A 27,449-nucleotide genomic window follows, 5' to 3' on the forward strand; every position below is an offset into this window, starting at 1 on the left:
CGATCTTAATATAATCCATACGATGGTAGATAACCTTGTTTGTTTAAAATGAATACTTATATGGAGCATAAGATATCTGCTGGTCTCATATGGAGCTCCGAGTAAGAAGCATACCGATTAAAGTCTGCATTTCTAAATGTGTAACACTCACGCCACCACTAGAGGACACAGTGATGACCAACTAATCGTCGGGAACACAGATTTGGTGCTTTGTATTAGAGAATTAAACTTCATATTAATAAAATACTAATAAAAAATACTCTTAAAATAAAAACACGTTTTCTACGTCATCTCTGCAGTATGAACTGAACATTGTGGTCTATCTACATTCTGTACTTCAAAACAATAAATGACATTATGTCCAGGTCAGATACTTGGTTTTATGTTATTTTTAGATATTTACCAATGACGCATGTATCCATAATTATATTATGTCATAAAGTCTTTTATGTTCAAGTATGGACAAATCACACCTATTAGGGAATTATCTCCGGTACTTCCACACCAGAATATGAAGCATCCCTTACTGGTGTTAAATAGTATGAGTATATGATATTACAATGACGTTCTATGACACTCGTACTCTTCAGCCAGGGCGTTAAAAGCTTTCCATCACAAACACAAATTTGAGGAACATTTGACAGACTGCTAAAAACTTTTCAGCTTGAGTTCTTGCAGGCTGAGGAATTTACTTCTGTCAGATCTCCTTCCTATATAAAAAGTAAGCCATTTGTAGCTTCTCAAAAGTCAATTACACAGTGACTGAACATGCTTATCTTGTCATTTCCATGTCTATGCCCCCACAATTTAGCTGATGAGCAAAAGCAGTGTCATAGTTTTTGTAGAAAGCGTGAATGCGGTATGGTATACAAATTGTATGGAACTTTGAGAAGTTCTTGGAGCAGTAGGAAAATGTGACAAACTAAAATATGAAAAAAAAAAAAAAAAAAAAGTCTAAAATTATGTGAAAGGGGAATGAAAACCATATATTTTATAGGTTCTATATTTTAAAAAAATTTTTTTAATATCTCCATGGATGTTTAATCCATGCATAGCATATTTTAGCAGTTGTGCTAGTGCACAAAGAACATCTGGTGGTATAAGAACTGTAGAATTTTATATCTGCTATCACTCAGCCTAAACAAATTGAAGGAATGTTAAACAGTAACAATAGGCCTTTTGTGACCAACCAGTACAAGATTAACCAAAAATGGGTTAAATCATGTGAAATATCTTTATTGCAAGCTGAACTCAAGGTTTCCCATGAGTAACAATCAACACGGCTGAAAAAGTATAACTTGGTTAGCTTAGCTGAAACGCTTATCGGAAAATGGGAAGTTTAATTGCTTGAGTCACTGCAGTGGTTCTCTCCGTGGAAGGAGTCTTAATACAATCGCTTGGTTCGGAGAAAAAAATTTGTACTACTTTAACATAATAAAAGTGAAGTACAAATAACATGCTTAAGAGCATAAGGTTAAAATAAGAAATGAAGACAAAAATAAGGAAGACTTCAGGATCTACCTCCTAGTTGACTCCCAATTTCTGCTGCTCAGAAGAGATCTGGAGATATCCTGCTTCTCAAGGGTAAAGGCAATCATAAAGGCAGATGTGTCTTCCGGGTGTTTTTTGGGGGTGGTCTTATCTGTACAAAGAGGGGAAAAAAAACAAAAAAAAACTATTAATATTGGCAATACCAGGGGTGGACAGAGACAGCGAAGGGCCCCTGTGCAAGAACAGTATATGGGCCTCTTGCTCAACAATACTTTATCATAAATAACTCCCTTATGTCTCCATAACAATGCATCAGTAATGGTTAGCCATAAAAATTCATCATCTCAGGCATTTACATGCAATCTAACAGACAGAAGAAAGCAGATTTAATGTGAGCCAGTGGGCCCCCATGCAGCTTTACAGGTTGCACCAATGATATGTCCGCCCCTGGGAAATACCATGAAAGCAAAAATACAAATCATAATATATATTTCACACAATTATGCAAATCCACAAGATAGATACATTTTGCTAGGCATTACCCGTAATAGGGGCTGGACAAATCCCAGGTTAGTTACATCGTTAGTACGGTTGAAAAAAAAGACATGTCCATCAAGTAAAACCAAGGGACGGGAAAAAATTCTACACATCGGAGCGAATATTTTTTTGTTCTAGGAAATTATCTAAGCCTTTTTTAAAGCCATCTACTGTCCCTGCTGTGACCAGCTCCTGCGGTAGACTATTCCATAGATTCACAGTTCTCACAGTAAAGAAGGCTTGTCACCTCTGCAGGTTGAACCTTTTTTTCTCCAGACAGAGGGAGTGCCCCTTTGTTTTTTGAGGGGGTTTTACATGGAACAGGATTTCACCATATTTTTTGTATGTGCCATTCATATATTTATATTAATTAATCATGTCCCCCCCTTAGTAGTCTTTTTTCATGGCTAAATAGGTTTAATTCTTTTAATCTTTCCTCATAACTTCGATTCTCCATGCCCCTTATTAGCTTCATTGCTCTTTGTATTTTTTCCAACTCTAGGGCATCCTTTCTATGAACTAGAGCCCAGAACTGAACTGCTTATTCTAGATGAGGCCTCACTAATGCTTTGTAAAGTGGTAATATTACATCCCTGTCCCGCGAGTCCATGCCTCTTTTAATACACAACAATATCTTGCTGGCCTTTGAAGCAGCTGATTGACATTGTGCGGTTATTTAGTTTTTGATCTACAACTACACCCAGATCCTTCTCAACAAGTGACTCCCCCAGTGTGGCTCCCCCTAGGACATATGATGCATGCAGGTTGTTGGTACCCAGATGCCGAACTTTACATTTATCTACATTAAACTTCATTTGCCAAGTGGTTGCCCAAACACTTAGTGTGTTCAAATCTGCTTGCAATTGATAAACATCTTCCAAAGACCGAACAATACTACATAGTGTGGTGTCATCTGCAAAAATAGAAATAGTGCTATTAATCCCATCCTCTATATCATTAATAAATAAGTTGAATAATAGTGGTCCCATTACTGAACGCTGGGGTACACCACTTATTACCGGGGACCATTCAGAGTAGGAATCATTGACCACAACTCTCTGGAATGTTAATGTGTGAAGAAATTTGCTACAGTTTGGCCTCTGCAGTAATTCCTAAAGTCTACAGTAAAATGTCCACCACTAGACAACTACACAGATATTTTAAGTCAAGCGCTTGACCAACCTACAGGAAAGATTTAAATGTGGTTATCATCTTTCCTCTTTTCCAATAAGTGACTGGAGCAGATACTACTGCCTACAGAGAGAAGGGCGATTCCTATACAGCCATGCTATGTACAGACTCCTCTCTCCAAATTAAATGAAGGAAAAGAACATGACATCACTCCATTTATCCACTTGAAAAAGAAAGGCTTATGTACTACGTATGTAATAGCATCGTTCCATACAAATCAATGGCTCCCGTGTAGGCATTGTTGAGATTACTTATTCACTATTAAAGTCAGGTACTTCTTAGGTTGCATGCACACTTCCGTCTACCGTTGTACGGCCGCTAATGACTGTTCTGTGAAACACAGACAGAAGTAGGACCTGTTCTATTTTTGACGGAACGGCCGCACGGTTCCGTTAAAACAACATCAGTGTGCATGGCCCCATTGAAATGAATGTGTCAGGGTGCTATCCGTTAAAACAACGGATAGCACCCCGACGAAAAAAACTGAAGTGGGCATGAGGCCTTAGGGTAACAAGGTCAGTGGGTCAGGAACTAATCTAAATAACTAGATTGTATGTACCTTGTGGAAATGTACAGGTTGGCTAGAAAGTAGGCGACAGATGGAAGGGAATATGACTGTAGGATCAGTCAGTGTTCGTTGGTAGTCTGTAACCCTGGAGACACAGAAGTCTGCATAGCAATGGTATACACAACTGTTGATATTTCATTTTTTTAAGAAGTCAGACTATTTGCAAAATGTCATCAATTTTTATTTTAGATATATTGGAGTAATAACAAAAGATTGGTTGCAAGAGTGTACACACCCTTCATGTCTTGTATCCAAATATTACATTAAAAATTATATAATAAATGTGTGTGACAATCACCATTTGCATACTTTAAATGATTGAAAACACATTTGTAAGGCCGTGATGGCAAAACTGCGTGCAAGGAGCCTTTACAGCGGCACACCAAGTACTTATGGTTCTGTATTACAGAGGTTTGCTTCATGGACCACCATATAGTGCCACTGTGTGGCCCTGTTTTCACCTCTCAGAGAAATGGCTCCATAATACGGCATCCGATGGAACATGCCCACATTTTTCTTGTGGATCCAAACAGAAAAAAAATTCCATGTGAAATCGGAGACTCACTGATATGGACCTGAAGGTTTCCATGGGCGCTGTATTAAGGATCCATACAACACAGATCCGTCAAAGGATTGTGGGTATGAGGGCTGAGAGAGACAAAAGGGAATAGGGAGATAAGGGACGGTATGAATAGACACTTTGGCCTGGTTTTACAAATGCAGTTTATACTTTGAGTAACCATAAAGCAGGGAAATCCATTCTCTTTTGTATCCACTCCTGTGTTGGGCTGCATGTGTGAATCCAGTCTAAAAGGGGATATCGCACATTCCTCACCTATCCACCGTATCCCGGGACTCAACAGATCGTTGGACTAGTGGCTGAGCATGGCCGGTATTCCATGCAGTCAGACCCCAACCAATCCAACATACATCACGTATCCCGTGGATAAATGTTCGGGCTGGAATAACCCTTTGAAATGGGTGGTAAACAGAACTATATTAGTCACATCGATGATTAAATTATAAAACTATCTAAGACATGTAGGATACTTGGACAGACACACAGAATTAAGTATTTGCGCGGTTGAACTTGAGGGCATATAGAATGCAGCAGAATTCTACAGTGATTTTAGATAGCCACAGAGAATAGTTAAGGAATGTGAACTGAACACATTGCATTATTTGTAACCAAACTATTACATCACCACATATCGGTCATAGAAATAAAATCAAAGTTGCCAACACTCTAAGTTTATGGAAACGTCGAGATTTATGTAGATTTTTCTACATGTATCGAATAATGGAAAGGCTAACAGAGTCAGTTCCATGAAAACATGTGTTTAACGTTTAGGAAAGTCAGCATTTAAAATTTCACTTACGTAAAACAGATGTGTGTATACATTGCGTTTCCCAGGATCACAGATTATTCTACACACTACTTTTCACAGTCAACTCTTGAGGCATTAAGTCTGATATTCCCATTGGGAAATATCTTTAAAAAAAAGCCACAAGAGTGATCACATCCAGGCAGATTAAACGGTTCAGATTCTGTACAGTACCTGAATAATGTAGTCATATAAATACCATAAACACCATCTAAAACAAAGGTAACAAGGAGGTTGAATCCAGCGCTTGGGTGGAGATAAAATGGAACAGTTTCCAAGTTTAATGATTTTTCGTTAAAAAGTCCAACAAGGTATGGTCCTGGTGTGTAGACAATGGGGGAATATGATCCTTTAAAGCCTACGCGTTTCGGACGATTGCGACGTCCTTAGACTTGGCTGTAGTGTGATTCGAATCTGGCGCGCTGGCAAATTTAAGCTATGTCCGGGGTAACAGCTGGGGGTCCTGATTGCGTTCCACGACTCGGAGAGTCACTTGGACCGCAACCCGGAAGTGGAATGGTATTAGCGTTAGATGCGCCCACTCTCGTATCTAGTAAGTATTGATTGGCAAAGTTACATCTTGATTAAAAAGCATCTTGTGTATCACTTGTTTAATAATGTTTGAAATTTTAACTCATTGGCAGGGTACAGGGTGTCAGTGGAGACTTTTGGTATAGATCATAGTTTACAGTCACATGTGCGTTCCAGGTCTCGTTATATGGAACGCAGACGAACCACGAACAAGCCGGGTCATGACGTGTCTGTCTCAATGAGAAGTGCCATCCTGGTTCAACTATCCATAGTAAGTCAATATTTAAATTCTTCGGAATTACCATGGATTTTGAGATGAGTGATGCTTTATTCGGTGTATTTGTACGAATATGTACTAGAGATGTTCATATGGCTAATTACCATTTTGAGGAACAAGGCATAATGTTGGCATGATGAAGAAGGCCAGTTTAGAGATACCATGCGTATCTGTAATTCGGTTACACTAGTTTGGATCAGAGGATCAAAAAAAGGTGCAAAGGTAAGGAAGGGTAAAAGTAAAGGCTAAAATTGATAATGTGGGGGTATCGTGCATGTCAGTTAGCATATATTATGCATGCACCACAAAGGGTGGTTTTAGGATCATTAGTGACTTGGAGAAGCTCTGGTGGGGACAAGATGTTAAGTGTACTTTTTGATCATATGATGAAATTATTATGAATGTGCACAGGAAGGTAGTGGACACTGGTTACCTCACTGTTAAGTTAATATTGGAACATAAGTTTTTAGGTTGAGGCCATCTGGAAATCTTGTTTTTAATCTGTAGATCCAGTAAGCTTCTCTTAGGTGGGTTTTGTTTTTTATGTCTCCTCCCCTCTTGGCCAGATGAATTTTTTCAATAGCATAGCAACGAAAAGTTTTAGTTACCCTGTTATGTTGATATATAAAATGTTTTGATGCGTTAGACATTGAGAATATTCGGATTTCTTACATAACTGAGGTGTTCCAGTATTCTAGTTTTTAATTTACGATTTGTACAGCCGACATATTTCAGATGGCACTCTGTGCACTCAATTACATAAATAACAGATTCAGTATTACAATTGATGTAATTTTGGATGATAAATGTGTCTGTTTGAGTAGAGTTGCTAAAATTTTTGGTGGGGTACGCATAGGAACAGACCTTGCAGGGGTGTTGGCCACACTTGTAAAAACCTTTTGTTTCTAGCCATGTAGTTTTTGTTTTTTCGTTTGAGGTGAAAAAGGACGGGGAGAGAAGACTACCTAAGGACGGTGCTTTGCGGGCTACTATTCTAACTCCTCCTGCCAAGATGGTACGCAAACTGTCGTCCTCCATGAGAATCGGTAAGTATTGATTTACTAGGTTCTTGATTTGGGAGAATTGATTACTCTGTTGGAGAATTAGTGTGGGCTGACCACTGGTAGTTTGGTTAGGGATGGTTTTATTATGGTACTCAAGTAGCTGTGTTCTGTTTTTTTTTTACATAATGTCGCTTGCTCTATTGAGTGACCATTGCGGATAGCCTCTTGTTGTGAGTCTGGATTTAATTTGTTCTTCTTCTAATTTGAACTGGTTATGGGAACTGCAGTTCCGTTTCGCTCGATGCATCTGCCCCACTGGTATGGCCCTAATGGTTTGTTTCGAATGGTTACTTTTGGCATGAAGTATATTATTAGACGCTGTTGGTTTACGGTATGTTTGAGTAGATATAATCTGACCTACTTTGCCACTTAGCTTTAAATCTAGGAAGACGATATTGGTAGTGTCATAGTTGTAAGTGAATTTAAGATTACATTGGTTATGGTTCAAACTTTCTACAAACTTAGGGATGATGTTGATGTCCCCTTTCCATATGAGTAGAATATCATCAATGTATCTACCGTACCATTCGATACAGTTGCTATACAGATTGTTACTGGAGAAAATATGGGACTGTTCCCACCATGACATAACCAGATTCGCCACTGATGGGGAGAATTTTGCCCCCATAGAGACACCCCTTAATTGAAGATAATACTTTCCATCAAATTGGAAGTAATTATTCGTCATCAGGAACATTAGTACTTCTAGAATGAATATTTGAAATTTTTTATCATAGCTGCTGTGTATAGACAAATGATGTTCCAAGGCAGTGTAGGCTATTTGGTGGGGAATTGAGGTATACAATGAGACCACATCACATGTGAGCCATGTATAGTTCTCTTGCCAACATTTGTTATGTAGCGAGTTTAGGACATTTTTGGTATCACTTAGAAAGCCAGGTGTTCTTTGTACTAACGGTTGCAACAGTGTATCGAGCCATTCAGATAATCTCTCCAAAATTGATCCAATACCTGAGACAATGGGTCTCATCGGTGGAGGGTGAATTCTTTTATGTGTTTTCGGAAGTGCGTGGATTATCGGAGTAATAGGTTGCTCAATGAATATGAAATCCAGCTGTTTTTGGGTAATGAAGCCTTGTTGTAGCCCGTCATTGAGTAACTTTTTCATGTGAATTTTGATGTTTTCCACTGGATTTTTGTCCAAAATCTTGTAAGTTGATTCATCCGATAACATAGTCAGAATGGATAATTTGTAGTCGTGTTTATTCATTACCGTGACATTGCCACCTTTGTCCGACATTTTAATAATTAGTTCTTTGTTGTCCTGTAGTGATTTAGCTGCTTTTTTCAGGCGAGTTGGCATATTGGTTTGTTGTTGTTGAAATTTTAGACCATCTGCCAGATTTTGTCATTCTTTTTCGAGCACCGTTTGGAATTGATCCATTGAGTCTGTCCGTGAACTAATTAGATAGAACTTGGGATTTGATGTTTCAAAATTGGTGGCTGTCATTACTGTTTGGTCAAAATTTTCAGTGCACAAGTGATCCAGGCAGACAATAGTTGTAAGTTCCTGGAACGAGAAATTAGGCTGGATATGAGATTTATCCACTTGTGATCCTTCAATGGTGTTAGTTGTTTTTGATAAAGGTGTCATTATATCAATGGCCTCAGTAGTTGTTTCTGATACAAGGAAGTGTTTCTTAACCGTCAAATTACGGATGAATTTGTTAATATCTAGTATTGTGTTGAACAGGTTAAAATTATTTTTAGGGGCAAAATTCAGGCCCAATGATAACACTTCGTTTTGTTCCTTAGTTAGCGAAATAGAGGATAGATTGGTAACATTCGGTTCTAGTAATGTTGAAATTTTCGGGGGCGGAGGCGGCGATTTTGATCTTGATTTAGTCTGTTTGTGCTTCCTACCGCCCCTCCTTCCTCGTTTTTTGACTGATGACCTGTGATATCTTGTCTATGATTAGAATAGGACCGTGTTCTCATGTTTTCTTCTTCTGAAAAACCTTCGGCTGAGTCTGGTTCAGTTGAACTGAAACTTACTCTGTTTGGCAAATCTTTGTATTGTTTGTGTTGGTAATTTAGTTTTTTGAGAATGGGTCTGGGCCTGTTATAATTTCTTTCTTTCTTGTTCCAGGTGTAAATTTCATTCAATGCATAATCCTTAGTGTCTCTCTTGAACTTGCTTTTTTTTGTTTCTGCTATAGAGCGGTCAAGTTTGTCGATAGCCGATGATGTGCGTGTGTGAGGAAAAGAGAAGGACGGTGAGCTGGAAAAAACCTCTGTTTCCTGGTGTCCAATATTTGTGTATCCAGTTCTACCAGTTTGAGTTGTTCCTGTTTTGTGATCAATTTCATTAAGTTGATAGAGCACTCAGATAGCGTTTGATTCCATTCTCTTTGGAAATCTTCAGTGTAGATGAAGGTAGGTGTCTTTCTCAGTCTTAGGCCCCTTGGAATCATGTCTTTTGCAATGTAATTTTTGAGAGTAGTGAGGTCCCACCAGATTTTGGCTTGTTGTGCCAGATGTTTTTCAAGACTATGGAAAAGGTCCTCCATGTCTAGTTCATTCTCGGTCAGATTGTCGTTTATGCCAAACACTTTCTCGGCCAATTCTGTTCGGGTTAGTTGAACCTCATGTGCCATGTGGAATGGTTTGTTTGTACCATCCCGTGTATCCTACGAGAGCCTCCAAAGTGTTTAAAAACTTGGTGTGATGGGTTAAAATCAATGCGATACAAGAAAATAGCCAACGTATTCGTTATATTTTGTTGCAACTTGATGCAAACTAGTATCCAACGTGTTCGTGATGTCACGTGTGCGATAAGGTATAAATTTTTCCTTAATTTAGCAGACTTTCATAGACCCATTGAAACACACCATCAGGTATAATGAAACAACAACATGCACAGGTATTCTGGTGAGCTCACAGTTGTTCAATTGTGGACATTTGACAGATGTGAGCACGTGAGGGAAAACACTGATTTTGTAGATTTTGTTTATTACCATCTAAACAAAGTTATATTTATAGTAAAAATAGTGTCAACAGGAAACCCCTAATAAAAAATAAAATAAAAAGTTTGATGATATTATGCTGGATTCTACACCAGGCCAAGGCCACTAAAAGAGTTTTAAATCCCACACCATTTTCAAAACCTCTGCTTTTGGTCAGCGAGTGGAAACATTCTTGTTTACATTCAGAGGCTAAAAACCAAATACAGAACTCAAACTTCTCATAATTTAGCATTTAAAATAATCTGGAAGCTACATACATCAGCAGAACAAATGTATATCCTGTCTTGACAGTTGTATTAGTGCAGATACAATGCATCAGCCTGGAGCTCAGGCTGTTTAGCTCACAGATGATTTCCTAGACCAGGACATCTCCACCTTTTTCTACTTTACCATGCAAAATATGGTGATGCCTGGACTTAAAAACTGGTCCATGCCAAAATTAAAAAACTTAAATAAAAGATAATTTGATATCTCCTGAATAATCACAAATAGAGTCAAATATGTTGCTAAAACCAGAGAGTGGTGCAGACAGAGAAAGGCTGGTGTGTCAGATGTGATCAATATATGATCACTTTTGTTAAAACTGCCTCACCAGCTCAGCGACTGCTTGGAACCACAGTTTGAAAAGAGCTGGCCTAAACTGAGTACAACTGCAGCCAACCCTCATCTGTGAGAAATATTAGGCCTGTACGTGTTCATCTTCTAGATGTAAACAGGAATGTTTCTGTTCACTGACAGCATACAGGTATTAAAAAGAAGTTGAGGAATTGAACTACAAAAAGTGCAGACGGAAGATTGCATGACTAGTCATTATAGGGGTTTTATGTAAATACAGCTTAGTCATTGTATAAAGAGGTTATCCAATGAATCATTTTCATACCAAAAGTCCAGAAATGCTGGTAATAGCAGGTTTAAAGTAATTTGCAGTGTTTCTAGCCTATAAAAAAACCTAATTTTTTTCTTCTTCCCTGTGTCCCCCTTGGTGCTGCAAATCTGTGAGGCTTGGGAGGGGGTATGAGCTGAATCTGTCTCCTTCCCCCTCTGGCAGCTGACACAATTGTCCCTTCTTATTATCCTTGCAGATCGGTAACATCGGATCCAGACTAGTGAAGTTATACACTGTGTGGCATCCACCAGTATGCACTCCCTTAGAAAACAATGAAAATATAATGAAATAAACAAAAAAGACTGAGTGGGAATGTGCAAGGTTCACGTCTGCCATCAGGATTCAGAGATTTACAGCCCTAACATGTGGATATACTACCATGTTACTGCAGAGGCTCTGGTCCTTCCCTGACAAGCAGGGCAGAAAGATATTTTAACAGGAATGGTAACACCCAGTTGTAAATTAACTCTTTCATTTCCAGGATGAATAGAGGAATAGAACATAGAACTCTCCGATTTGTTATATTATGGGGAATTATTTACTAAAACAGAGAAGAGAGCGGAGAGGTCCTCTTTGGTGACAGAGCCTCTTTTTAGTTTATAAGTGCCCCATCTCCTACCTAATCTGTTATCTACATTACAGCGCCTATCAGTGTTTTTTATTTTGAAAAACAATCATCTTTGAGCAAGTTATGAACCATTTTAGATTTATGCTAATTAGTTTCTTAATGCCCAACTGGGCGTTTAACTTTTTAGCAAGTGGGCATAGTAAAGAGATCACGGGAGTGTGAATAGGCATCGCATCCTGGCTGACACTTCAGTAAAGTTACTGTGGGAGTATGTGACAGCACAGCGCGATTTCGGGAGATCACGCAGGTGCTGTGGATCAAGCAGGGCTGGAATGAAGAGAAGTGTATGACGCTGATTGATCAGCATCATACACTTGTCTTTACAATCCCAACTTGGTAAAAAAGTTAAAAAACACACAGTTGGGCATTAAGAAACGAATTAGCATAAATCTAAAATTGTTAATAACTTGCTCAAAAATTATCGTTTTTCAAAATAAAAACCATTGTTATCTACATTACAGCGCCGATCAGATTAAGTAGGAGATAGAGCACTTATAAACTGGTGACAGAGCCTCTTCAAAGTAAAATACTATAACATCTTTATAGAATTTATATCTAGAAGACCATTTCGAATGTTTGATCCAGTCAGTATGGTTTCCATTTGTTTTGGATTTTCTCTCTGCAGATTGCAATGCACCATTTTCCCCTGAACAGCGAGTCCTCAGCTGCCGCAAGCTGAAACCTCTGAGACTGATTAATGTGACTGTACAACACCATACTGGGGCTGCTGGACCATGGAGTGCTTCTCTCAAGTCATGTCCTCTCCAGTCAAGTGAACAGGACAAAAGGATTTTGCAATCAGTTTAAAAAGGTCAGGAATGAAAACCGCTTTTCTGTGGAGAAGAAAAAAAACACGCAGTACAGAAAACAAATTCAATGCTCGAAGTAAAAAGTCTACTTGCACTACAATCATTTTGAAAAACATAGGCTGAGGTGACTTATCCTAGGTCAGCCGACCTACCACTGCTTCAGATTTCCAAGGACACACACCTGTTGAGGAACCCATCTTTCCCTGTAAGGGAATGTTCACACAGGGCGGATACACTGCGTAAAAGTATAGAGCATATCTGCCCTGGTCGCCGCTGGGAATTCCGGCTTAAAAACCGCATCAAATTGTGGTGCAATTTTTTGGCTGGAACATCTGCTGTGGAACTCTGCACGTTTAAAAAACAACCACATACTTTGCCTCTGACGTCCTGCAGACCGGCCCCCCTGGGATGACGTTTTATCCCAGGCCTGTGACTGGCTGTAGTGGTCACATGGGATAAAACTTTATCCCAGGAGGCCGGCCTGGACGAAGAACAGAATTCTGGGTAAGTATAAGATTTTATGTTTTCGGAGTTTCGTTTATTTTGAGGCGGAATTGCAGCTTTTCCGCCACAAAAACTGCAACATCTGCTATTTGTTGCGGGTTTTACCTCCCCATCGAATTCAATGCGGAAAACCTGCAACACAAAAGCAGCGATCACGCAAATACAAATTTACATGCTGCGGATTTAAAAAACGCACGGTAGGTCAATTTCTGAGCAGTTTTTCTGCTCATCATTTCTTCAAATATCATCCAATCTGCTGCGACGGTATTATGCTGCTGATTTTCCGCAACAAAATCTGCAGTATTCACACCACGTGAGAACTTACTGTGTATTACCGTCACATTTTGGTGCACCTGAAATCCTGCTCTCTCAACTGAGAAGTTTGTTCAACTGTACCCACTTAAGGGGCTGTTCACATCACGTTTTGTCCCCACGTTTAATGCATACGTCAGGAAAGCTCCTGTGGGTGTTACGCATCCGTTTAGCAAGTCGAACAGTGGCATCCACCACTCCTAGGCTACAGCAGTATCCGTTTAACCGATACCTTACGAACTCATGACGTATTCGTAGAACAAATTCCATTATAACCTATGGGTGACGGATGCCAATGTTCGACATCCACCACAAATATCCAAGATGAGACAGCAACAGACTTAAAGAGGATCTGTCACCACATTATAAGTGCCCTATCTCCTAGATAAGGAGATGGGCGCTATAATGTAGATGACAGCAGTGCTTTTTATTAAAAAAAACGATTTTTACCACTTTATTAGCGATTTTAGATTTATGCTAATGAGTTGCTTAATGCCCAAGTGGGCGTATTTTCACTTTAGACCAAGTGGGCGTTGTACAGAGGAGTGTATGATGCTGACCAATTAGCATCATGCACTCCTCTCCATTCATTTACACAGCGCATAGGGATCCTGTTAGATCCTTATGTGCTGTCTTATACTAACACATTAACAATACTGAAGTGTTTAGACAGTGAATAGACATTCCACGGAATGTCTATTCACAATCTCTGCACTTCGTTACTCTGTCTGTGGTAGTTACAGCAGAGGACGCGTAATCTCGCGAGATTACGCGGTAAATGACAGGTTACAACGAGATCCCGCTTCCTCTGCTGTAACTACCATAGAAACAGTAACGAAGTGCAGAGATTGTGAATAGACATTCCGTGGAATGTCTTTTCACTGTATAAACACTTCAGTATTGTTAATGTGTTAGTATAAGACAGCACATAAGGATCTAGCAGGATCCCTATGCGCTGAGTAAATGAATGGAGAGGAGTGCATGATGCTGATTAGACCAAGTGGGCATTGTACAGGGGAGTGTATGACGCTGACCAAAGTAAAAATACGCCCACTTGGGCATTAAGCAACTCATTAGCATAAATCTAAAAACGCTAATAAAGTGGTAAAAATAGATCGTTTATTTAAATAAAAAGCACTGCTGTCACCTACATTATAGCGCCAATCTCCTTATGTAGGAGATAGGGCACTTATAATGTGGTGACAGAGACTCTTTAACTTGATGGCAGGATGCAAGTAAATCACATGGGATGGTCTTCACTTGAGTTTGAGAAAGACCCGACCACTGTAACCTGTCGAAACGTTGCTTATTGTTTGTGCGATGTTTTGGGCAAAATAAAAATAACGCATTGAAAAGCACGCCCTCTCCTCTACTACTTTTTTGGACGGTTCGGCATCTCTCATAGCCTACGTTTACGGGAGATTTTTACAGGCACATACATGGGATCCAGAGCAGTCAAAATACATATTGTGCAACATTCACAGTATATAGTGAAGCGTAACTAAACTTTTATAAAAACTTTTGAGATGCCATAGTGACATCAGTGTGGGTCCGAGCACTGAAACACCCACCGATTGCTAAAACTAAGCAGCAGAAGCGTTCAGGTGAGCACGATACCACTTTAACGGATTGGCTATTCTCGGAAAGCTGAGTGAGCGGTGTACTGACTCAGACTTTCTATTGAGCCTGTACACCACTCTCGGCTTTCCGAGGAAAGCCAAGCTGATCAGTGCTTCTGTAGCGATCAGTTTCAGTGATCAAAACTTCTGACAGGTCACGGTGTCATGTCAAATGTTTAGTTACACTTTAAACAAAGGCCTTAGGCAATCTTTAGGCTGGAAACACTCAAGTTTTTGTTGCCGGTTTTGGAGCCAAAGCCAGAAGTGAATTCCCCTCCTAGGACCCTGGGCATACGTACGAATGCAAATTTAACCAAAGCTTTTCCCCTAGTGTCATCACTTCAAAACCATTTGGGCTATTCTGTCTAGGCCCCCTATCATAAACTTCCACTTTAGATTATGTGATAGGAAATAGCTGGAGAAGAAGAAAAAAAAGGACAGCACAACACAGCTGAATTTTAAGCTTGCATTTACTTCATAACTACAGTGAATCCTCAATGTGCTGAGCAACACTTTTAGCATAGGAAGCCAGCAACAAGACAACTTCCCAGAGGTCACCAGGTCACTAGTGAACACATAATAAGCTGTAAGTTAGGTGCTGGAACTAAATGAGGGCTCTGAATTGCAGCAAGACTACTCCGCATACATTTTATAAGCACTCACTAAAGTTCTCATGAGGGGCTTCCAATGAAAAACTGCTAACAACGTTTCATATTACTTTCCCGTGACCCATTGTGCATCTGGCTTCAATTTAATCCATTAGGTAAACACTGAAAATCTAAACTCCATCTATAAAAGCCTTGTTACTGCTGTTAGGAAAACAAATAAATAAATGAAACAATAAAACAAATCAAACACGTCAGCAATATACATGGAAAAAAACAAAAAGGATGTATTTAATGTTTACACTGGGATGAGTATGTATGTTGGCTCCTACCATGGGAAAAATAATGAACCTTTAGATGCCTTATATAAAATTGCTTATAATCCTTATCAAATATATACATGCAAGGTTTTGAAACATACGGCATACAAGTAAATCTCACAGAAGCTTGTATAACGTTTTATTTGACCTTTAGATTTCCTTCCACTAGTACAACTGAAGAACATCACAATGGCAATACTTGTGTCCGCAGGGTCGTCAGGTAAGAGAATGGAGTACATTTAGGGTATGTTCACACAACCTATTTTCAGACGTAAACGAGGCGTATTATGCCTCGTTTTACGTCTGAAAATACGGCTCCAATACGTCGGCAAACATCTGCCCATTCATTTGAATGGGTTTGCCGACGTACTGTGCAGACGACCTGTTATTTATGAGTCGTCGTTTGACAGCTGTCAAACGACGACGCGTAAAAATACAGCCTCGTAAAAAGAAGTGCAGGACACTTCTTTGGACGTTTTTGGAGCGGTTTTCTCATAGACTCCAATGAAAACAGCTCCAAAAACGGACGTAAAAAACGCTGCGAAAACGGCGCGAAAACGCTGCGAAAAATGCGAGTTGCTAAAAAAACGTCTGAAAAGCAGGGTCTGTTTTCCCTTGAAAACAGCTCTGGATTTTCAGACGTTTTTGTTGACTACGTGTGAACATACCCTTAGAGTTTCAGCTCTCTCATTTACTTTGTGCACCCTAATGCCACTCATTTTTATCCTCTGCTATTTATCGTAGGTTTTAAGAGTAGTGTCCCTTCGACAAAAGGGGTTATCTCAGGCGCAACTAACATCTTGTTGCCATACAAAAATACACTAACATATGGACAAACTAATTTTGACGGTCTTGCAAATTTCTCTCATGTGCATCTAAAAATGGGTAAAAAAAACAAACAAAACAAAACAGTATTCTGAGAATAGATATTTTTTCACTAATCGCCATGGATCGGTCTTCTCACACAACCCCTAGCAAACTTTTAGTCAGGGCTGGCGTCAGTACCCAGAGAACCCGGGCAAGTGCCAGGGTCCACTACTATTGGGAGGGCCCACTCAGCCACCAGGTGCTTTACGCTGCGGTCATGGCTCCTCCAGGAGTGGAATTTCCGGCCAGAGCGTTGCCGAAGCTCTGGCTGGGGATTCTGCTTCCTTCAGGAGGAGTCCCTGAGGTCAGTGTCCATATGTGGACAGTGACCTCAGGGGCTCCTCCTGGAGCGGAATCCCCAGCTAGAGCATTGCCAAAGCTCTAAACAGTGGATTCCACTCCTAGGGGGGTGCCCCAACAGCACTATCCACAAGGGAGGGTATGTGGAGCACTATCCACAAGGGAGGGCACTGTATATATGGGGGCCTAACATACATGGGGACATAGGGTGCCTAACTTTTATATGGTGGCAGAAATTTCCTTTTTCTGCCGCAGTGAGTCCTCCTGCAATGGGGCCCACTAAGTTGGTCGCCCAAGGCCCAACATAAATATGGCGGCGGCCCTGCTTTTAGTATTACATTCCAGAAGTTCAAACAAATGGCTGCCCATGAAAGACATGCAGGGCTCAAGTCACTATTCGTTAGCAGCTCTTGTAGACAGAAAATATTGCAAAAACATGCAGCGAGGAAGAGAAGTCACTGCGAGAGGTGTCTAGCAATAGGCGGTCTCCCGGCAGAACAAGAAAACAGGCATGTTCACATCTATCGTCGGAGAAGAGGATCCACCAAAATTAATCTAATGTGTATCTGTCAGTTTTAGAGTTTCATTTTTCGTATTAACCATTTTTGCATAGCTGAAGCAAAATCAAGCAACATTATAAATTTATAGAAATTTTGGCATGGACAGATTAGAACATGCAAAAATAAACATGGCTGGTGCACCAGGCAACTTGTAAATAAATGCATAGTCCCTAATATACTGAATCCACCAAATTGTACCCAAAAATTTCACACCATTACCATAGCAGAAGATTTACAAAAGGCATAAAACGAAATTCTATCCCACAGGGTCCAAACTGCATAAAGCAAAACATACATGAACTTAAAAAAAAAAAAATCCTGCAATTTTTTTAATTATTGATGACAAAATAAGCAATACGACTCACAGTACAAATTCAGACAACCAAGGATCAAAGCTTAGAAAGGTAGAATACAAGAAATTATTTTTTTTTGTTTTGTTTTTAAAACCAAAACCAGAATTGGATTCCGGAGAGGCTTAAAGAGGCTCTGTCACCACATTATAAGTGCCCTATATTGTACATGATGTGATCGGTGCTGTAATGTAAATTACAGCAGGGTTTTTTTTTATTTAGAAAAACTATCATTTTTGACGGAGTTAGGACCTATTTTAGCTTTATGCGAATGAGTTTCTTAATGGACAACTGGGCGTGTTTTACTTTTTGGCCAACTGGGCGCTGTACAAAGGAGTGTATGACGCTGACCAATCAGCGTCATACACTTTTCCCCATTCATTTACACAGCACATAGCGATATAGCTATATCGCTATGTGCAGCCACATAAACACACTATAACATTACTGCAGTGTCATGACAATGAATGTACATTACCTCCAGCCAGGACGTGATGTGTATTCAGAATTCTGACACTTCGCTAACACAATCCCAACACTACAGCACAGCAAACTTAATCTCGCGAGATTACGCTGTAAACGGTCATTTCAAACTGTCCTTACCCTAAGGGTATGTTCACACGGCCAAATTTCAGACGTATACGAGGCGTATTATGCCTCGTTTTACGTCTGAAAATACGGCTCCAATACGTCGGCAAACATCTGCCCATTCATTTGAATGGGTTTGCCGACGTACTGTGCAGACGACCTGTTATTTACGCGTCGTCGTTTGACAGCTGTCAAACGACGACGCGTAAAAATACAGCCTCGTCAAAAGAAGTGCAGGACACTTCTTTGGACGTTTTTGGAGCTGTTTTCTCATAGACTCCAATGAAAACAGCTCCAAAAACGGATGTAAAAAACGCCGCGAAAACGGCGTGAAAACGCCGCGAAAAAGGCGAGTTGGTAAAAAAACGTCTGAAAAGCAGGGTCTGTTTTCCCTTGAAAACAGCTCTGGATTTTCAGACGTTTTTGTTGACTACGTGTGAACATACCCTAACAGTTGACACATACAATGTATTTGAGAAGTAACTCAATTTATACTTCTGCGAGTGAACTACTTGGCCTTGTTCACACAGTGCAGATTTTGCATGTATTTAAGCAAAAACCAGTAGCGGAACCTAAAAGGAAGAAATAAAATATAGGAAAAGCATGCAATGCTGCTTCCGTAACGTAAATTTTGCCACACTGATAAAAAAAAAAAAAAAAGAAGTTAGTCACTCCTGCTCTCACACACCCCATGATCAAAATGAAGCTAAACAAGTGAATATTGTGTGTCTGCCATATGATGTACTAAGAGGCCAAGCGGAGTAAGAATCATTTGAAAGGTTAACAATTTTGTCTTCAATTATTTACAGGGGTTGGCAAAACAGCGCTCAATACAAAGAACTACTATTCTAACTTGTCATACGGTTTGTGGATGACCAAGTAACTTTAGAACTAGCAAATGCTGGATTACATGCTACAAGGGCAGGACGGTGCAGTTAGAAATATAAAGTCCGTGTTTTACAGATTGTAGAATCAGTGCTATGATGTTAATGCCCAACAAGGCCATCCACCATACCTCCCAACCTTCAAGTATCAAAGAGGGACAACTGATGTAGCACGTTGCAGCAATTTTTTGTCTTTTAAGCCACACCTCTAATCCCACCCAATCCCTGCCCTTACAGTATCAGGCTCCCATAGTGCCTCCCACACAGTATAATGCCCTCATACAGTCTAGTGCCGCCCACGCAGATGCCCCTATGCAGCATAACACCCCATGAAGTATAATACCCCCATAGAGCTTAAGGCCCCCATACAGGATAATGCTGCCATAGCTGCCCCCATACAGTATAATGCCCCCTAGCTGCCCCTAGTGCCAGTGCCCACATATAGTGTCACAGTGTCCAGGTGGATAGCACCCCCCCCCTGTAGATAGCGCCATTGGGACTCCGTCTAGGAGCGGAATCCCCAGCCAGAGCATAGGCCGGGGATTCCGCTTCTAAAGGGAAGCCGTGATGTCACGGTCCATATATGGACAGTGACGTCAGTGGCTACTCCTTAAGCGGAATCCCCGTTGCCGACTCTGGCCGGGGATTCCGCACCATTTGGACAGTGACATCACAGCTTCCCTTTAGAAGTAGAATTCCCGGCCAGATCGGCAACAGGGATTTCGCTCAATCAGTAGCCATATACAGAGAGTGACGTCAAGGGCTTCCCAGTGCACATCGCTTAAAGTAGCGCTGTGCCCGGGGAGTCCTCTGTGAGCCGAGGAGCTATCTCTGCTCTGAACTAATGCTGAAGCAGGGGGATGACTGTTCCTTGCTTCAGCTTTGGGTTCAACTGTATCTGCGTCCTGAGGACGCAGATACAGTTGACAGCGTTACATACTCCCGGCCGCCCGGGACAGCACCTGGAATCCGGGACTGTCCCGCGGAATCCGGGACTGTTGGAAGGTGTGCATCCACTGATCGATGATTGTGCTGGATGAGTAAAAGTCCCAATGTACAAAGAGCCACAGTGCTGGATAACTGAACTGTCGCCTATACACACACAAACTAAGAGGAGGAGGAAAAACGAGCAAGGCTCTGACAAGCCCCATTAAGATGATGAATAGGGGGAATTTAAGTTGCAAAGTCCCACACACATTCTGCAGAAACAAGCCCATTCAATGCATGGACAAATCTAACACGTGAACATAACCTTAAATTGCCCATACATATGAGAAGTCATCTGTACGATTGTTATTTTATCAAACCCCACTGTTTCCACACACACTTGGTGGCGGTTGCTTGTTTATTTAAATTGGGAGAGTGGAATAACTTCCTGCCAGACACATCAGTGGCTGATCGCCCATAGAGAGGGACGTACAGCGCTGCTTAGCCAGATCTTCACGATTAATAAATAGAATGCTAGATATACATTGGAGATAAACCTTGTGGTAGGGCAGAATGAGGAGGGGCTGTGGAAAGTTGGGAAATATTCCCCAGAGGGTGCACACACACACAGCGGAATTTGATGTGGAAATTCCATAAAACCACAGATATACGCATGTAAAATCCCCACTTAAAAATGCATAAAATAACTCAATATTAAGTGCGAATTTTACATTTTGATGTGGACACCGGCAGAGATTTTTTGCTGTGGATTTGAAGAGATACAATTCTGAGACGGAAAATTAAAGATAAATTAAATGCTGCCAATTTTAAAATCCGCACCGCAAGTCAATTTGCACGGGGGAGAAATTCCACAACGTGTAGATGAGATCACTTGAAGTCTCATTCATGTTGCTGGTACTGTATTACACTGCAGATTTACAGCAAAAAAAAAAAAAAACGCAGCAAAATCGTGTGCATGTGACCTAAAGGATACAATTAATGGTGTGGTCTCACAAAAGATAACGCATTTTAAAATGGAAAGACTGTCCCGACGATCAGCTATTATGGGTCTAAGAAGCGGTATTGCATACTGACCTTTTAAAAGAATGGCTGACCATGTAATGCATGGACAGTCCAGCACCTCCAGACCTGGAGACGGTCTAACATATTGGCTAATAAAAGGGGGCTTATCGGCAGGAGTTGTCCTTATTGGACTACCCAATTGTTACCAATTTTCTATTTCAAGAGGCCAAGAGAAATCAGAAGCCACTTGAGGACCGTACTGAATAAAAATTAGGGTCCAAGATCATCAAATACTTTTGTTTTTTTATTAAAGAGGGACATTCTCTCTGGGTTTGAGGCGATTTCACATAAGTCAAAGTACGAATGTCAGCAGGAAACATTCCGGTATAGGTTACATGTAATATAGTCAATCAGTCAAGGTTTCATTCATGAAATTAGCAATGTGGATATAATATATTACACTCTTAAGGCTTTTATTTTTTATGAAGTGTGTGTCTCCATAGATTGCCCATCACCATAAAATGAAAAAAACGTGGAAAGCCAGTTTGGAATATTTTATTTTTATGAAGACCGAGTCAGAACACAAAATTAATTCCCTGACCCTTGTAATTAAAAGCAGGAAGAGAATTTGTGAGTCAACAACACACTGCCTGGAATACAGCGCTGCGAGATCAAAGTGCATAATATAACAGAACTACATGTCAAATGGTGGTTAAAGATCTAGAATTACAACTTCTGGCCATAAGACATTTTCTAGTAAATCTGCAAGAAATCCCTATCTATTGGACTATAATGGACTAATCAGCACCAGACATTTAGCATCTATTAAAAAGGAAATTCTCCACAGACACCAAGGGTACGAACACACAGGACGGAAACGCTGCGTAAAAGTACACAGCATATCAGTCATGGAAGACTAAGGGAATTCCGCACCAAATTGTTGTGCAGTTTTTAAGCGGCTCGTACGCTACAGAAATAAAAAAAATAAAAAATAAAAAAAGAAGTCTATACTTACCACACACACATTGTCATGACAACTACTGAGCATAACCCGGCCTCCTGGGATGATGCTGTAGTCCTTGTGACCTCCTTTAATTGGCTGGAGAGGTCACATGGAATGAAAAGTCATCCCAGGAGGCTGCGCTGCGCTCAGAACAGAGGACATGTCACTAGAATGGAAAATCCACAGCGTATTACAGTAGCAGCAGTGTGGCTGAGATTTGAACAAATCTCATCCAAACAGCGTAAAAATCAGCAAAAAAAACCAAACAAAAACGGTTTAGAAATTGACGGTGCGCTTTTTTAAGCTGCGGCATGCCAATTTATGCTGCTTTTCTGTTGAGGGTTTACCCCATTAAATTCAATGGAGTGGTAAAGCCTGCAACAAAGAGCTATGTGTTGCAACTTTTGCAGCAGAAACGCTGCGATTCCATCCAAATAAAATTCCATTCCAGTCGAGAAGCGCTTGGGTGAGCGCTGAGCTTCTGATCGGCTTTTTTTGGAAAGCCGATGTATGACATGTCAGAAGTTTGTTGAAGGTTTAGTTACCCTTTAAAGGCACCCATGGCTTGAACATTGAGTTACTTGACTTAAGGACCTATTACACCGGCCAATTTTGATCGGCACTCATTTGCTCCTGTCACAAGGAGCTATGTACTGGGATGATCGCTCGTTACTCTGATCGCTCGTCCCCATACATCATCATCATCACGTCGGCAGCGCGTCTCCCCGTTTACACAGGGAGATACGCTGCCGACAACGATATTTCAGTTTTTTCAAACGATACGACCAGCAAATGAGGATTCTATGAACGCTTGTCTTCCCGATAATTGCCCAGTGTAAAAGGGCCTTTACTCTGCTGGCACTTATCTACAAGATCCTTGATGCAACACTATGTGGAACAGCGAAGTTTATTCCCTTCCCACCACTTGTTTTACAGCCAGCAGATGGAAGGATTCTGTAGCAGTCCATCCCTGTCAGATACATCTTCACAGATTAGTCAAAGCTTCAAATCTCATCCAGATATACTCAACCATGAACTAGAATTGTAGAGACATCAACTAACACTCATCTATTTTCCTCCAGTAATCTACGCACAAGAAACGCTACATACACCGTCCCTTATTTTGCCTGTAGGAAATCTTTTCTTGAACACTATTCATTTAACTCTGACATAGACAGGATGGGTTTCCAGCTTCTGTATATTCGGATTAGGGATAAACTAGGTACAAACACAACTTAATCCAGATTACTCCTCCTGAGAGTTTAGTGAATACTACCTAGATGATAATTGTGTTTCCACAGCCCAAGACAACATGTTTTTTACGGCTCTGTCACCACATTATATAAATCTAAAATAGGTCATAACTTGGTCAAAATTGATCGCTTTTCTAAATAAAAACCACTGCTGTGATCTACATTACAGCGTCGATCAGATTATGTAGGAGATGGGGCATTTATAATCTGGTGACAAAGCTTCTTTAATTATACAGCTTTAGGATGTATGCAGAATCGTCAGAAATACATGTCGAGGTACTATACCACTCCACAGAAATCAGCTCCAAGTCAAAGAATGAAACTGAAATATTCTTACTTGGTTAATTGCAATACTGACTGCAGAGAAAAAGCCCAGAACCCTGAGATTCAAAATCAATAAGCATATGTCTTAAGTCCACGTTACACCCAAATTGCCCTGGGCCAAACATTTTCAAACGCTTTAAAATTCCTTCAGATGGCTAAACATTATCTGCAGAGGACATTTGAGGACTTTATAGCCCCAGGAGTCATCCAATAGCCCTGGAAATTTACTGCTCTTCCATCTCACCTGTGGAGAGCAGTGATCTTGCGTAATTTAAGGGTGGTTTCACACACTGCGTTTTTCAGAAACAAACAGCTGCAGTTTTTGGAGCCGAAGCCAGAAGTGGATCCACAAGAAAGTATAAGGTCTTCTTTTAGATTTCCCATTCGTTTTAAATCCACTTCTGGCTTTGGCTCAAAACACTGCATGAAAAACTAAATACGAAGATTGCAGCGTTTTAAAAAACCCAAAACCCTGTAGTGTGAAATGAGCCTTAGGCCTCATTTTCACGAATGTGCTTTTCTGGCCGCAATTCCCCCAAAAATCCACTGGAGAATTGCGGCCCTATTCATTCCTATGGGACCATACGCACGACCGTTGTTTCCACAGTCCGTGCATGGCCCAGGAGCCCGTACCGCAAAAAGAATGGGCATGTCTTATTACGGCCGTGTTCTGCGGTCCGGGCACAATGAAAATAATGGCCTCGGCCATGTGCACGGCCCGCGATTTGCGGGCGGCTCGCGGCTGTCACGCCATGGCTGGCCGACTTGAAAATCACAGAAGTGCACATGGCTACGGTTGTGTGCATGAGGCCTTAGGCCAGGATCACACATGCATGTGATGACGTTTTTAGCTCAGCTGTTTGAGCCAAAGCCAGAAATTGATCCAAAAAGGTATAAAGAAAAGACTAATGCATCTCGTTTCATTTGTGTCCACTCCTGTGGTTTTAAAAAAAAAAAAAATGGACATTGAAGTCCGTGACTTTTCCTGGAAGGGTGGGGATGGGTGCAACCTACAGGGGGATGGGTGGCATTACCTACAGGGGGGGCTGTGCCATTATCTACAGAGGGCTGTGTGTGGCAACAAATATAAATGAAATTCATCAGATTTTAAAACGGACAGGGAAAAAAACGGATGCAAAACGGGTCAAAATCGCCTGTTAAAAACGGCCCGGAACAGAATTGGAACGGATGCAAATTACAGGGGGGCTGTGTGTGTGGAGCAATCTAAAGGGGGGCTGTGTGTGTGGAGCAATCTACAGGGGGGCTGTGTGTGTGGAGCAATCTACAGGGGGGCTCTGGTGGTTGATTTTTCCATTGACCGGTATCAGAGTTACGCAACTGGAAGAAAAAAATCCCCAACATGTAACTCTGCTACCTGTCAATTGAAAAGTCATCCACCACAGGGTCTCCCTCTTGATTTTCATTGTTCTCAGCCTTTTGGTTTGTCCTGCTGCTGCTGTCGCCGTGATGAGCAAATGTTACACCCAAGATAGGAGAAGTAACACAAAGACGATATAACCGGATCCATAATATCTGTGATATCCAGACAGTCGAGAGATCCGCAGTAAGAATGTGCACACGTTATTTGCAGAAGGATCTGGCTGTGATTTGATGTGTTTATGCGGAATATTGGGCGTGGTTAGGGGCGTGGATTAAAAATTTCCCTCTTTTCCGAATGCAAAAGTTGGGAGGTATGATAAAACTACTATACAGATGTAAAAAGCAGTAGAAGTCAAGGATGACAACCTGGCTTACTCATGCGGTTGTCTAAAATACCATACAACAGAACTAGACAACGCTGTCCACCTCCGCACCGTAAAAAATACCTTTCATATGCCAAATGCTCCTGAAATCTAGAATTCCTTGCTGATGACATCATCTCCATCAAGCTCAATGAGTCAACCAAGATATTGGTCAGATAGGTTTAATGCTTACAGTTTGATGAATGCACTAACCTTCAATGAATGAGGACGTGACAAAACCTCAAGATCTACTCTTCTGCAAGTACTTAATCAGTACATCCAGTTAAAAACGTAAAAACTGGATTGGCTTCTGAATTCCCACGCCATTTATGCTCCAGATTCCTCCAGTCTTCAGTTTCTGACCGAAGTAAAAGCTACAGTACTACTACCCTTCAGACACATTTGCCGTAACAGTATTAATTACAATGGCTTATAACCAGCCAGACCACCATGAAACCCACACTTTTAAAATTTTTCTAGTTTTCTTTTTCTGTGCTGCAAGGCTTTAAGCGGCGGTGAATAGACTTATTCCGTGTTCCTATGGCGTCTGGAGCAGTTTCCATTTATAACAACATCTTCTGGCTCTGTGCTCAAGTCACTGGGAGGAATAAAGCGCAAACTGCTTTATTTCATCCACTGTATTTATTCTTAGCCAAGAACAGTTGAATTATTACATGGTCCACATCAATATACTAAATGCTTGTGACACATTCATGCTAATCCACTATGAACACATTTTTCCCATATGACTAATGCTTATACACAAGAAAAATCACAGGAGCCAGGACAAAAAAAAAAAAAAAGTGGTAATATATGTGGGAAGGCCTAAGCAATCTTCAAATGTTTACATAGCAGTCAATAAAACTGAAAAAAAAAAAAAAAAAAATTAACTTTGAGGACCCAGCTAAAAGTCATCACGTTTTGGAACTTAACTTACAGAATCACTTTAAGGCCGGGTTCCCACATAGTGTAAACGCTGCGGCATTCCAGCAATGGAATTCTATGCGGATATTCCGCAGCATTTACAGTAGCAGAAAAGTGGATGAGATTTTGAAAAAGCTCGTGCCCATGCTGCGGAATAAACCTGCAGCGTAAACGTTAATAAATTGACCTGATAATAAAATGTCAATGTCAATTTATGCTCCGTTTTGCTTAAATTTCTGTTGCGGGTTTTCCCCTTGGCTTTCTGTTGCGGGATTTGCATCCCCATAGAATTCAAAGTGTTGCGACTTTTGCCGCTTAATTGCAGCGATTACGCCGCAAAAGTCGCAACTACGGAAAAATAGAAGAAACCATGCTAGTCTGTGTTTCTTTGTCCAGTTCCAGTCTCCTGGAATGACGTTGTATCCCATGTGACCGCTGCATCCAATCATAGGCTGTAGCAGCGGGTCACATGGGATGAAACATCATCCTAGGAGGCCAGACTTGAAGAGGTCAGAGGGTCGGCCTCCTGGAAAGACGTTACATCCCATGTGACCACCACGGCAGCCAATCACGGGCTGCAGCAGTCATATAGGCTGCAGCGTCATCCAGGGAGGCCGGACTGGACAGCACAGGAGGGACAAGTCTACGTAAGTAAGAGCGTTTACTGCAGTTTCTGCAGCTGAAAGTCCATCCGAAAAAATGCACCACGATGTGGTGCGATTTTTCAGGTGGAATGTACTGCAGGTCAACATGCTGCGTGGTCGGACACACGTGATTTTTACGCAGCATATCCTTCCCGTGGGAACCCGTCCTAAAAGATAAAAAGGTTGAGAAAACGGATTCAATTCTTCACAGGTTTCAAGGTCTCTGCTTACGATCAGTGATTGAAAATATTCTGGTTTACATCCAGAGGCCAATTACCTTTACTAACCTAGTGCAGTAGGAGAATGGCTTGTTAGGAGAAAGAGCGCGGATATACTTAAGACTCTG

General features: G+C 40.9%; 1 protein-coding gene across 3 annotated transcripts in view; it reads right to left on the reverse strand.

Annotated features, from left to right (window-relative positions):
- Window positions 1-27,449, reverse strand: part of FAM110B (family with sequence similarity 110 member B) — a 323,890-nt gene that overhangs the window by 87,918 nt on the left and 208,523 nt on the right. For all 3 annotated transcript variants that reach the window (XM_075826218.1, XM_075826217.1, XM_075826216.1), the window contains exon 2: window positions 1,522-1,642. The gene's annotated coding sequence lies outside the window, so the exon portion shown is untranslated. The remainder of the gene's footprint in view (window positions 1-1,521; window positions 1,643-27,449) is intronic.

Source organism: Rhinoderma darwinii, chromosome 5, assembly GCF_050947455.1.
Source record: "Rhinoderma darwinii isolate aRhiDar2 chromosome 5, aRhiDar2.hap1, whole genome shotgun sequence".
Taxonomy (NCBI): Eukaryota; Metazoa; Chordata; class Amphibia; order Anura; family Rhinodermatidae; genus Rhinoderma; species Rhinoderma darwinii.